Genomic DNA, 13854 nt, shown 5'->3' with positions numbered 1-13854 from the left:
AGGGCCGGATTTGGGACCTGTTACACTCTCCAAGACAGGAAATTAGATATAACAATAAAAAACAAGAAAGTACTAAATAAAAAATTAACTTAAATGGAGAAATTAAAACTAGACCAAACACTTAAAAAGAAATGTAATACATATACTTTCATTTTAAATTAAATGTTTTGCCATTCGTTGCTTTGCAAAATCATGTTGACCCCGATATCTCACCAGACATATTTACGCAGACGTTTATACTAGGGAGGACCAAGAAAAGCTACGACTTGCGCAAAAGAAAATTAGGTCTTGGTGCTGGGGATGGGAAGGGTGGTTAATACTGGTAAGACAGAAATGACCTCAGACAAATATATAGCTGTAATAATTGTAAATAATCTAAAATGAGGTAAGCATGTCGACAAAATCTGCTGTTCTGCAAAACGTATGCTGGAATATTTAAAAGATATTTTAAACTTGTACATCCGAGTGCTAAGCTCTTGGTATAAAAAAACTGTCCTACGACCGGTACTAGAATACTCAGGTGTAACATGGGACCCACATAAAAAACACATTCAAAATCTAGAAACGGTACAAAGACTTGCAGCTTGTTACATACTAAGTAGATATAAGCGAACAGGCTCTGTTAGTACTATGTTACAACAACTTGGGCTTGCATTGCTTTCTGATCGGCGCAGGAGTGGTAGATTAAAATACATTTTCATGCTGTGCCACGGTTTTTAACATTAATTGCACCCTGTATTTAAAGCCTCGATTAAGTCGTTCACTACGAAATAGCCACGGCCAAAGGATCCAACCATTTCAAAGCAGAACTAATGTATTTCATAGTTCACTTTTTCCTAAAACGATAGAAGAGTGGAACCTTCTCTCACGAAACATTGTAAATTCTGCTTCCTTTGTAAAATCTATGAACAGTCTGGGGCACTTGAACAATTAGTAATTTTTTAGACTAGCATTGAATGACACTTGTTTGAAACTTGTGTGCTGGGATTTTCCTCGTGGGCATGTTTTCTTTGTTAACTGCTACAATTGATTTTGTTAACAATTTGCAGAGCTTCTTTTTCAATGAATGGGCAACCCCGCGAGTGATTTGTTTTGTAATTAAAACAGTGATGTTTGATATTTCATGTATTGATGTATTCTCTGTCCTGTAATTGTCCCAAGAGTCATAGTATCTATAAATAAATAAGTGGCATTTCTAGCCAACACCTACAACGAGTGAATGCGGCCGGCCTGACATTTTTTAATTTGTATATTTTGGGTTTCCCTATTTTTCCCCCTCTTCTTTTTGCAACACAACTCAATCATGTCTCAGTAGTTTTCTTTTGTTATATTATATATAACAAATATCTGTTATATATTTGTGTTTCATTTCTAATGTCTCGTCTTCCTCTTTAATTCACAATACATCAGTTGGGAGTCAGCTCTCTGTCCTACGTGTTCACTCCTTTTCTTCTCTGCTTGTGCGCTGTTCTAATATGTGGTCTACAATATAACTTTTTTATCTTTAAATCTCGTGCGAATTTATAAAAGTTTGAAAACATTAAACACACAAGTCTACCTTGATGAAAACACCACGGTCGCACGCCAGGCACCAAGCTGTGTTTGGAAATTTCTGTTTTTCCTTTGTCTCCCTTGTTCGTCTTCTCCGTGGATTACTATCTTTCTTCTTGTCCAGCTCGCTTGTAGCTTTTCATTAAACACGTTATCGTCATAATGTTACAATGCCGGCCGTTCATCCTTGTTGGTGTTATGCTGGTGGCAGCTCTTAACACCCGTTTGCACTACTGTCGTCTAAATCCTGGTTAGCTCAGTTGGTAGGGCGCTCCACTGGAAATGTAGGGGCCCCTCGTTCGATACGAGGGCCAGGGGGATTTTTTCAGTCTCGCACCAATCACCTAGCTGTGTTTGGATATTTGTGTTTGTCCTTTGTCCCGCTTGTTTACCTTCTCCAGGGATTATTATTGTGTTTATTTTACCGTGGGGTATTTCTCATGACGCCCTGCAACGCTTTTCCTAAAACGTTCGCGCACATGTTATGATTTATATATTTAGCTGAATAATTTGTGTAAACTAGCCAATTTGAAGCGCAATAAAAATATCTTGACTTGCTCCAGAGAACTGGGAACAATGCTGCGTTTGTTGGCACGCCAGAATGCGTCATAATTTTAAAGCCTTCGCGAAATAGCTGAAACACCCTGCAGTTGTAAAGTCAAAGTAAAATATTTCGGCTTACACTTCCAAATGAAATAAAGAAGAGCTGCTCTGTACTGTACGTCTCAAGTCCAGGTAGCTTCACTCGGCTTGTAGGAGTCCGCATCAGGGCATTTTGTAGAGCCTGTAACGTCATTCATAATACGCATTAAAGTGAGAAGTTATAGCTGTTCTTCGAAGCATATTGTGACGCGTCTTGCATATCATGCTCTCTCACATATGTGAAGCATTAAATTAATTAGTCATATAAACGACATAAAAAGGTGCTATTGTAAAAACAGCAGTATAAACGGGTGCTAGCTTATCACTTCAATCAAATAAATCAGTTGCTGCTTGCGATCCCAACTGGAATATGAATAAAATTTATATTAGTCCCTGGACCGCACAAAGTGTTTTGCAACAATCTTTCTTTATTTCTAACCCGAGCCTACGTAACAAGCACTCGCCCATAATAAAAGAAATACATAAAAAAACAGCTTCCACGAACAGGTAACTGATACTGAATATACAAAGCATTCGAAGCACAGAATTCATTTTTATTGTATAACATTTTTTGCAGAGTCAGTAATAAAATATCACCACAATTACATTTGCCCTTCGCGCAATTATAATTTAAAACAAAAATGTTAACATTTTTATGTGGAACAAAACTTAGTGCTTTAAAACGTTTCAGCTTTAATTAGTCCCAGTGTAGTACGTTTCTTTACAGAAAACGTTGTGATATTTCGTTGTAAATTTATGCCATTTGCAAGACGGGAGTATGAAAATTAATATTAGAATGGAGATCCCCTAAACTCAACACCGCCAAGATTGTCCGGTTTTGGAACCTTGTTCTATTTCTGCGTCTAGCAACCGAGCTACGTAACAACTTGGTAAAGATTTGGCTCTCCAATCAAAACATAGCCCGGGGACGACAGTGCAGCTGTTGCAATGACTAATTTAGTTTTAGAGTTACCGGAAATAAAGTAGTAACTTTTGTAACTGCACCTTTAAGAAGCACTGTACTATCCCTCACAATATCAGCTCAAACAGCACAAAAAAGAGATCGATTTTATAGATGCATGTTAAGCGACACGCCATTGGTTGTTTCGGCGTTGGTTGGCTGTGTGGTGTTTTCTTGTTTGACCCGTTTTTAACTAAACTTCGGTTGTCTGTCACCGCTTGTCCTGTGCTCTTCTCTCGTTGTCTTCGTCTTTTTGCGCGCTGTTTCCAATTTCCTAAGTCATGAACCAACTCGCTTCCATCGCCACTTTAATTCAAACAGTCCTTCATAGTTAGCTTGCTTGCCTACCAGTTTTTTTTTTTTTTTTTAAGAAGTGTGGTCGTAACTGGGAATAGAATATTAAGTCGCGGTCTTTTACCTCTGACTATTTGATAGATAGAGAGATAAGATATTTGGGGGGGGGGGGGGGGCGCGGACGTAGAAAAGAATCGAGTTCGGTTGTTTCAGCCACGTGCTTTGCGCGGTGGTAGATAGGCGAAAATAATTTGATATGTTCTGCTTTAGGAAAGAAACGTGCTGTGATCTGAACTACTGGCGTAGTAGAAAGCACTCCTTTGCCGCAACAAACTAAGCGGGGAAAATTTGGTGTCCTCCAAAACTCCGAAGTCATGTTTGCGCCAGTAGTGTCACACCGCGTTTAGTCGCGACTCATAAGAAGGTCCAAACAAGATTGTCGACCACTCAGTAGTGGCAGCGTCATAAAGCGGCAGCTATAGTGGCCGGTGTGCATCATCTCTTGCTTCTCTACTTTCGATTTGGAAAGTACTAACGCCTTCACTGCCGCCACTTCATAAGCTCCCATTAGAGCTGCCGAAGATCACAAGTTTACCTTCATATGAATCGCCATAGATACAATAAGGCTTCACACAATAATCTTGAACTATTTTGCCATTTAGAGTTTTCTGGTGGCAGCAGGACGACGGCTCGCTGAAGTTCATTGTTGCTTTTGAATATTTACCATGCCAACACCGACAGAACGTTCGGCGTACAACATGCTGTACTCGAGGCATGATAGATCGTAAGCGTTGTTAATTGGTAATCACGTGTTTATTTAGATAGGAGCGGGAGTTGCTTTGCGGAATGGAACAATTTAGAAAAAAAACTATTGGGTTAAGTGGAAAACTAATTTAATTGAGCATTGTGTTCCTCCCTTTTTGTCGATGATACAGCAGCGCAACTGTTTGATTTTGCTATGCTCAAAATAAGTAGACTATATAATTATTTACTCTTTTTCACTGCTTATACACCATAGATATTTAATAGGCTAATCTCAAGTTTCATGCCTGTCTTGAAGGTTATAAGACTAACATAATTGTTGTCTAGGAGGTTGTTCTATTTTGCATGATGTCCGTTAGTCTCTGACTTGGGAGTTTAGATAAAAGATGAACAAGTGTAAAAAAATCTACATCTTATAAAAAAATATCATGTTCTTATTAGTTCTACAAAATTTAAGTGTTTAGTAAGTCGATGCCAACAAATACTGTGAGAAAGTGTCGGAGAATATTATTAAGCCAAAACAAATGGCGACGACCCATAGATTTGCATCTCCGTCAATTGTTCAAAAATATAGTATGCGAACAAAGGGCTTTATATCTAAAACCCATATACGACATCTGATTGTTGCTGTTATTTTAGACAGTGCTAAGATATCTTCCTATTGAAAAAAACAAAATAAATAAATATAAACTCTTAAAGTAAACTTAAAAGCCGTGCATTTAGAGTTTTGTCCTGTATACAAAGTTGTTTTTGCTGATAACATAATTTTAACTTAAAATAAAAATCCTGCGCTTGTTGATTCGAACATATTTAAGATTTCGTTTGCTATGTAATTCATGCCATAACTTTGAACGTCACAAATGATATTATCATCTAAACCAGGTAAACTATTGTCACGCAGGTATCATATTATAAAAAAATAATTAAAAAACAACAACTTGGAGAACACTTAAGCTTTACCATTAAGAGTGTAACGCGATAGCGTTATCGGGCCCTGTTTGCATCGCCTTCTGATTCGCCGTGCAAGCGTGCCTTGCACGGCGTGTCTGGCACGCAGCCAAAGGGTCGTGGGTTTGAATCCCGAATAAAAAAAATTATATATTTTTTAAGGGAAATAATTTACTTTATAAAGTGAAATATTTTGAGATATGCGCCGACCTTTATTTCCCAATACCTGTCATATTATAATCACGTTCACCCCACACGTGACGTCAGGTTACACGTGAGCGTTGTGGGCTCTTTGAAATTCGCGCGCCGAGTCATGTGGCTGTGACGTCATGACCCTATCGACCAATAAGGATTTTGGCGTCACGCCACTAAAGCCGGCGCGACACGAGCGCCTTAATTCTATCGCGTTCATATATTTTTTTTAATATTTATTTCCCTAACATATTGTAGTTAAAACGTACGTAGCAAGCTTTGCTGTTGTGCGAAATGTAAATAGGTCTGGCGTTACACAAAAATAGTCGACTTGTGGCGATCGCCCAAATCTCAAAATTTATATTTGTTCTGTCAAAAATCCAAGAACTAAGATGTGCCTCGATATTGAATTCATTATCGTCCTAGTCAAGAGCTGAACCGGAACAGATATTATTAAGAAGTTGTTTTTAATCATCGCCTTTTCTCGTTTAATTTCAATTAAATAACCCATTTATAACTGTTATATTTTGTATTCGAACATAACTTCATTTAATAACAAGATAAGCGGCCGGCGAGTCATCGGTTTTCATGGCTGCCGTTTGTCTACCGTCGGTTGGTCGTGCCGCGCACGGCTTGGGCGCAGCGGTGACGGCATCTTCTAGCGGGTCTTGTAGTCTATGCACTACAATAATAATCAAGGTGAGTCCTCCCTCACACCCTTATGTTAATTATTTGTAGACCAGAACTGTGAACATATTAAAATTTGATCAAATTAAGGTACGCGAAAGACCACCCTCTGGAAACGAGTGCCATGATACAAAAAAAGGTCTAGAGTGAAAGAAACATGATTAATGTAGCTTCCGTGGTCATTTATTCTTAGACGATAATAAAATGCAAGGGTAAACACTATTTTTGCAGAGTAGCATTTATTCTGAACCATTTTTTTTTTTCAAAATACTGGGCTGGCCGTCCTACCACGCCTATAGACCTTTTTCACAAGGGCGGCGCCATCTTGAAGTATCGTCACTTCCAGTATGGGCGAAAACATTGTTATGTCGTCGTCCCGCCAATAGAATGCATTTAGGAAATAAGCGTAACCGTCACCCATTCTCATTTTGTCTCCCCTCTATTTTTTACTATTTGCAGGTTGAAACGTTTTAATATTTTCTCCTCGTTCATACCGGATATGCCTACTTGGCCTTCGAGGGTGAGAGTTAGCGAAAAAGGTCTATATACAAGCAGAATTGGCATTGTTAACCGTCTACTGGCAGACCGACAGTACTGTAGACCTAAAAATAATTTACAAAGCGAGACGCGTTCAAAATAAAAATCTGCAAATCTAAATTTAGTATTCTTGAGACTGAAGCTCTTTATTAAATGTGCTAAATGTATTTAAAAATGTTGCAAGCTGATGCTAGAATAGCAAACAGCGCGCGGTTTGTCATTCTCTGGAGTCCTTCGTGTTGATCGCGTACTCGTTGCAGTAGCGAAAAAAAAAATCTGTTTAGAAAATTCACATTTTGTAACTCTGTATAACATGCACATTAGATCCCAAATTTTATGTTCCCAATTGTTCAATACCTCTGATATAGGCATGTGTATGCATCGCTAACTGGCAGATGAAAAATAAATGTTAACCATATGTATATAGTCCAAATTAAAAAAAAAAGAAATGAGTATTTCGGTAACTTTTAATGTATGCATCTTTGTATTACAGAAAATAAATGAACCAACTACACAAATTATAGACGCGTTCTTTCTTATCTAGCCAGTCGAAGGGTTAGAGGAAAAGCGTGTTTGCTGGCGGTCAGGGTACGAGGAAAGCACATCCAAGCGTACCCAGGGATAAAGCGCGAGCTTCTTTCTCCTTAGAGGGGGGGGGGGGGGGGGGGGGGGGGGCTGAATAATAAATACTGTAAACGACTTAATTTTCGCGAAGACTTAATTTTTGCGAATTTCGAGAATCACCTACAATTCGCGAAAAATAGGTCCCACGAACAATTCCGGTAAAATGTAAACATATTGGAACCTACACTGAAATCCCACCGCGTCGCGAAAAGTAGAACCCGCGAAATATTCCAAAACTTCAGCTTTCACCTAAATCGCGAAATATTGAGCCCGCGAAAAATAAGTCGTTTATAGTATACTGTATACGACTTATTTTATAATAAAAACGCAAATACAGCCTACATACATTCTTCAAACAATGACATAGTCCAATCAATTACTCAGTCAGTCACAACACAGTCTGAATCAACTGAACCGCGAATCGATGAAACTTACAATGGGCAGAAGTAATAAAAAAAATTAACAAAACAAACCACGACACGAGACCGACTTTGTATATAAGAAAAACCCGTGTCATTCATTTTTTTTATTTATTAATTTATTTAAGCTAGTAAATAAATCCCAATTTTTCAATTTATTCGCCCGATGATATTGTATCTTAGTTCAGTACTTCTACGAGGCATGAGAAAGAAAATTACCAAAAATTGACGCTTGCCTACAATTTTGTGAACGTTAAGCGCACGAAGAAAGAAAATAAAACGACCTTGTATGCGATCCTGATGCCGCCATTGTCCGCAATATTTTCTCGCAAATTCCGCAACCCGTACAGCTGTAATTATAGATGAAAATAAATTATATTGCCTTCTTGTAATTCACATTAATGGAGTAGTATTTGCTATTTCTGTCCGAAATTCGTGAAACTAATATTGTACACATTATACGTTCAGGGAAAAAAACAACCATAATAGACAAGCGGTGAAAATAAGCTAATATATCTGTATCACAAATCAATAAAAAACAGACACGTCATCGATCTTTGTCTGAAGTCAGTCTCTCTTACACAGCCCGACCTAGGGCATGACGCTTGGACGCCAAGTAAATGAGAACATTATTTAAACGAATAATTTTGAAAGGGGGTTTTGGTTGAGATAACGTCATTCTAGAAATACCAACAATATAAGCACAAACTAATGGGGGCCTTTCGACGCCCACCTGGTACTAAAGTCACAGCGGTTTTTGCTGGCTTTCTTCAGTTATATTCTAGATCTCATTATTAGTCTTCTCTGGCATTACAGTCGCTCCAGAAATACTTAATTCTCTCGGAATAGGTGCGGCAGTGCCTATTCATTGATATAACATACAGTGTGTTTATTTTTAGCTGCACATTTTTTAAATAAAGTTATAAAAGTTACATGAATGCGGTTTTCACGGCATATTTCATTATTATCAAACTAATTAAATAAAATTTGTTTTATAACTTTTCCATGACTGTAATTGAGATATATGTTTATATTAAAAACTTTGCGGTGGATATATGCTGACTGTTCAATTTCTTTTCTTTTTTTTACACTTCGCTTACCAGCCCTTGTTCCGAGATATCTGCTCTCGAATTTCATATTTAATCAAACTTCTTTTCCATTTAATCCGACAAACCCGCGAAAGTGGATGCTATAGCCACTCTTCGCTACATTGGCCGGATAAAAGTTCTGAATTCGGGGATGAATGTCGCAGAACACGAGCTGATTACACGAATTCGAGAAAACAAAAATCTTGGCATACGAGCGCCTCAAAGTTTGTAATATAAACACATATCCTAATTACAGTAATTAAAAATCTCATTTAAAATTTAAATTACTTTGCTTGATAATAGTGATGGTTATATTGCCAACTAATGCCCGCAAAGCCACATAAAGAGAGTGAAAAACACATTTATATAACTTCTCCACGCCTAATTTGAAAATTTGGTGCACCTAGGAATAAAAACACCCAGTATATAAACAGTGCAAGTTTGTTTAGAAAACCGTCGTGTAAATGCGTACTACAAATATATCCATGACTCAATTAGCGTCACACTGAAATCACGGTAAAATTCAGTTAAGTATAATGAAGAACGTGGCGTCAAGGCGGGATTTCGATTTCGACTTGACGTCTAATTTGTGATTATATATTGCGCGTTTCCGACTTTTATTACCTTGATTAATTTTACAACTGATTCACATTTTAGTAAAAGACACTGCAGTTTGAAATCCACTTAAGGAAGTAGACCTATTACCCGATGCAGGGTGCGAATTTCTAATTACAAAAGATTTTTTCTTACCTTGTTTTGGGAGTTAGATTAACGCTGTATTTACCATGCATTTATAAGGTTTGGTGGAAATTAAATGCAAAAATTACCGTCATGCTATGTTCAGTAATTAACTTAAATTGTGTTACTTAACTTTACAATTTTGGGTTTCGGGCTCATGTTGCCATTGCAGTATTGATGGCAATTATTAATAGGGTCAGACCAGTTTGAGGAATCTACGGAAGCAACGGTTTTTGATAAATTAATGATAAATTTTTTTGAGATTTTGCCCGATTTAAGACTTGCGCGCAGAAAGAGCGCATCACGCCTTGCCCACAATATGCTTGGAAGAATGACGCACCCTCAAGCTCACGCCGCCGAGATAGTAACGACGTTATTGAAACGACCACGTCAATCTTCGTGTCAATACGGACGGGGATTGATGCACTATGTTTATTTTAGCGTAATTTTTTTGCAGTCCGTTAAAAACGCGTAAGTTAGCTCACAAAAGTCTAGAAAACCATTACATTTTCACAAATTCTTTAATTTGGTCTAGCCTGTAATAGCAATTGGCGTTAATGCTGCAATACCAACATAACCCCCAAAACCAATAATTAAAGATTTAATTGAGAGATCTTAGTTCAATAATCAACTAACCCGGGCAATTATTTCCTCATCCAATGTCCACCGATCTTCATAAGCATATGGCGAGTACGAAAGTCGTCTAACGCATAACCTTTAGTAAAAAATATTTATGTATATATATCTTCAAATAAAAATCAAACACTGCATAATACCGGTTTTAAAGCATTCTTAAAGGATGCAGGACTTGAGTTTTTATCTAACAGATCATTGAACTGAAAGCTAAACAATACGCTTATTTATAGTATCATTGGAAACCACGTACCGGTATGCCAGTTTCCGTGTCACTAATAGCACTATATTGATTGGTGAAACAATGAGCCCGAGTCTCGAACTTCTCGCGCACATTGGGGCTCCACCAGTCGTGAAGCTTTCCAGTAGCGTCAAACTGGCTGCCTGTAAAAATGAATATTAGAACTAATTACAGAGCATCCGTAGGAAGTGACGTCGTTTGTTTCTTTGAATGAACATTGGTGCGTACTGAATGCTTTAGATAATGTTACCAAATTTCGCGATAGGGGAGAAGGAAACTGAAGTGAACAAAGAAAGAAGATTTCGGCGACGACCTGGCGATACGAACGGACTTGGAGATGGCCCAAAAATGTCACGGAGAGACCACATCTTAGGAGATGACGGTCATTGAGCATGACGGTCATTGAGCCCAATGTCATTGAGCATGACATTGAGCTCATCTTAGAAGATGAGCTCAATGTTGAGCCGGAAGAGGTAGAGGTAGCCTGGCCAGCCAATCGTAAAACCTCAGAAAGGAAAGCGAAAGGGGAATGGGGGGGGGGGGGGGGGGGGAAACTCTAAAACATTTTTTTGTCATTAAATTTATTCAATGTCTCGATCGTCTGGCTGCCGAGCGTTATAGCTTTAATTTGTTTTGCAAGTTCACCACCTCTCCTATAAAAATTTAGAGAGTAGACACCCTATATTAATTTTGATTATTTTACTTTCATGTACTTGACGTAGTCTTATGCTACTTGAGGTTTAAATTTGTTCCTCGTATATTGTATGGTCTGTTTATTATGATTTTTTCGTTAAATTTGAACAGTTTAGCCGCGTATTTTCTTTTTGAGTTAAAAGGTTTTGTTCTTCTTAATTATTGCATCCCCTTTCACAGAAACCTTAAATGGTCCATAGTATGATCTGAATATTTTATTAAAAAATAGACTGCGCGACACGATTGGAGGTGACTTGAAGCGAAATAGCCGACTATGGGCAGCGACTAGAAAAGCTACAAAATTACAGTCCACTTCTACACCCATGCGGTACAACCGCTGACGAAGACCACTGGAAGACGCGACTTCGTCTATGAGCCTTGGCGCAGCGATGATTACGCCAGAAATGACCGTCATATTAGCTCTGGAACCATAACGAATCTTTCCCTGGCTTTTTGAAATATCTTTGTTTAACGAAGGCGCCCACCTGTTATGGCGTCATGGACAGACGCTAAGACTTCCAGAATCCAAACACGAGGAAGAAGTGCACAATTCTTAAGTCGTCACTCCTAACAGCAAGAGTTGATTTATACCTAAACAGCGATAATTTATTTATCTTTTCTAAGCTTCGCTGAGTGGTAGGGTTCGTGATTGTCTCGAAGGCTCGACCTTGGAGTACTTGCATGACAAGAGATAACGAAGGATCGGCCCTCTGAGCATGATACAGTTCTTATACTAAGATCACGTGACGGGCTAGTTGGTTATACATTACACGACTAAAAATTACACAGCTACACAAGACGCAGCTCGTGTTTATGCCTCTGTCTTCTACTTGTCCTCGCCTTTAGCGCTACCTTTAATTGTGCATAATGCAGTTATTTTCTTGCAAAGAGGGTTTCGATTGTTCTACAGCAGGCAGAAACCACCAGGTCAGTGGATGGCCGTCGTGACCTAGAATCTGCATTACTGGGCCACTTCCCTGGTCGGTGTTGAACTTGAAAGTTTAGCACCGACCAGGGAACTTCAGCACCGACAATTCGTCTGGTGCCCGTATCGCACCGGTGCAGTACGGTTCGTGGTACACATGAAGGCTAGAGGGGAGAGGGGAGCTCCCTTCTGCCGCGCCAGTCTTTCGTGTACTAAAGTGGAAAGAGTTTACTGCACTAGGCGGGTGCAGTGTCTCCAATGAATAGGCCATTAGTTTCTCGAGCCAGCGTGCAACTTGACCTTCAGGATTCTTGAATGTTCTGGGCCACTGCAGCGCGCTATGATCTGTCCTGCATATGAATTCTCCACCAAGCAAGTAATGCCTAAAATTGCCTACAATGAATGTGCGCGCGAGCATTTGCTTCGTTGCAACGCTGTAGTGTGTTTTTGCTTTGGAAAGACTGCGACTCCCATACGCAAAGGCTTGCTCGTCGCCGTTGAAATGTTGTAAAAGAACTTCTCCGATTTCATGGTCGGAGGCATCAGTGTTAAAGATGAACAGAGCACATAAGTCAGGGTATGCAAGGATGGGCGCGCTTGTCAGGCGTCTTTTCAACTTCTCGTGCGCAGTTTGGCAATGCCGGCACCACCTAACACATGGTTTGCTTCTCCAAGAGTTTGTGCAACGGTGAGGGGAGGGGACAAAGTTCTGGATGAATTTCCGATAGTAGGAAGCAAGGCCCAGGAAGGAGCGGACCTCTGAGGAGTTAAATGTCTGGGGCCCCTTTAGGATCTTCACTGTTTTTGGTTGGTCAGTAGCGATTCCCCTTGCAGATATATCATGACCGAGATACAGCTTTTTTTTTTTTTTTCAGAAAAGAATCGGCATTTCGATAACTTACTCTTAAGAGATGCACTTCGGAGACGTCATAGCACCTGACGTAAATGCTCTAAATGCTCGTCAAGCGTTCGACTAAAAATGATGGCATCATCTAAATAACAAAAGCAAAATGGGAAATCCTAACTTTTTTCTGCATCAGTCGCTGCGAAGCTTCCACAGCATTGCAGAGCATGAAGGGAAGAACTTCAAACTCGTACAGTCCCAAAGGAGTCGTAAATGTTGTTTTTTTCGCTAGAAGCTTTGTCCATCTTCACTCGCCAACAGCCCGACGCGAGCTCAAGGGTGCTGAAATTTGCCCCCTTTAGCGCCTCGATGGTGTCATCAAATCGAGGATAGGGAGGGCGTCTTTGCGTGTCACATTGTTCAGGCGGCGGTAATCTACGCAGAAACGTATGCTGCCATTCTTTTTCTTCGCACACACTATTGGTGCGGCCCAAGGGCGGACGGAGAATTGGATGACTTCCATTTGGAACATGTCGCCGACCTTGCCCTTTACGACGTTGCGATGATGGGGTGGAACTATTCGAGGAGATTTTTTTAAGGGCTGTGACGTGTAAGTTTTGATACGGTGTTTGATCACTTCTTTGCGGCCAAGATCAAAATCTCACCGGAAAATAACGTCCTCAAAAGAAAATGAGAGGTTTTCTAGGCGCAGTATAGGTCTTAGCTAAGTATTTGGTTTTGGAAAGGAATAGAATGGAGCAGATGCTTCTTGTTCCACTTGCTCCGGTGGAGTGCCATTCACGCGAATTTTTATGTTGCTGGCATTTTTAGAGGACAGTCTTTGCCAGCAGAAGTCGTCATTAGCATTATTAATGTGATGAAGGAGCCCCAGCGTTGTTTCCTGTTATAATCGGACCGTTTGTTCCGTGTCGTACAGAACGCCAACTGGAAAGGTGCTTCAAACGTCAACGATGATCCAGAGTAATGTCGTTCCTTTTCGCTGAACGAGGTATGGAGGAGGGTCCAAGACAGCGTCAAAGGCCGGTCAGACATAGTTAACATGTCCATCGACACA

The 13854-nt window shown here is 39.6% G+C and overlaps 1 pseudogene; it reads right to left on the bottom strand.

Annotated features, from left to right (window-relative positions):
* LOC115332178 overlaps positions 1–13854 on the bottom strand; it is a 104266-nt pseudogene that overhangs the window by 5974 nt on the left and 84438 nt on the right.

This window comes from Ixodes scapularis, unplaced genomic scaffold (assembly GCF_016920785.2).
Source record: "Ixodes scapularis isolate PalLabHiFi unplaced genomic scaffold, ASM1692078v2 PGA_scaffold13__105_contigs__length_92229423, whole genome shotgun sequence".
Taxonomy (NCBI): Eukaryota; Metazoa; Arthropoda; class Arachnida; order Ixodida; family Ixodidae; genus Ixodes; species Ixodes scapularis.
Note: the sequence above shows the minus strand (reverse complement) of the source record. Positions and strands in the feature narration are given on the sequence as shown.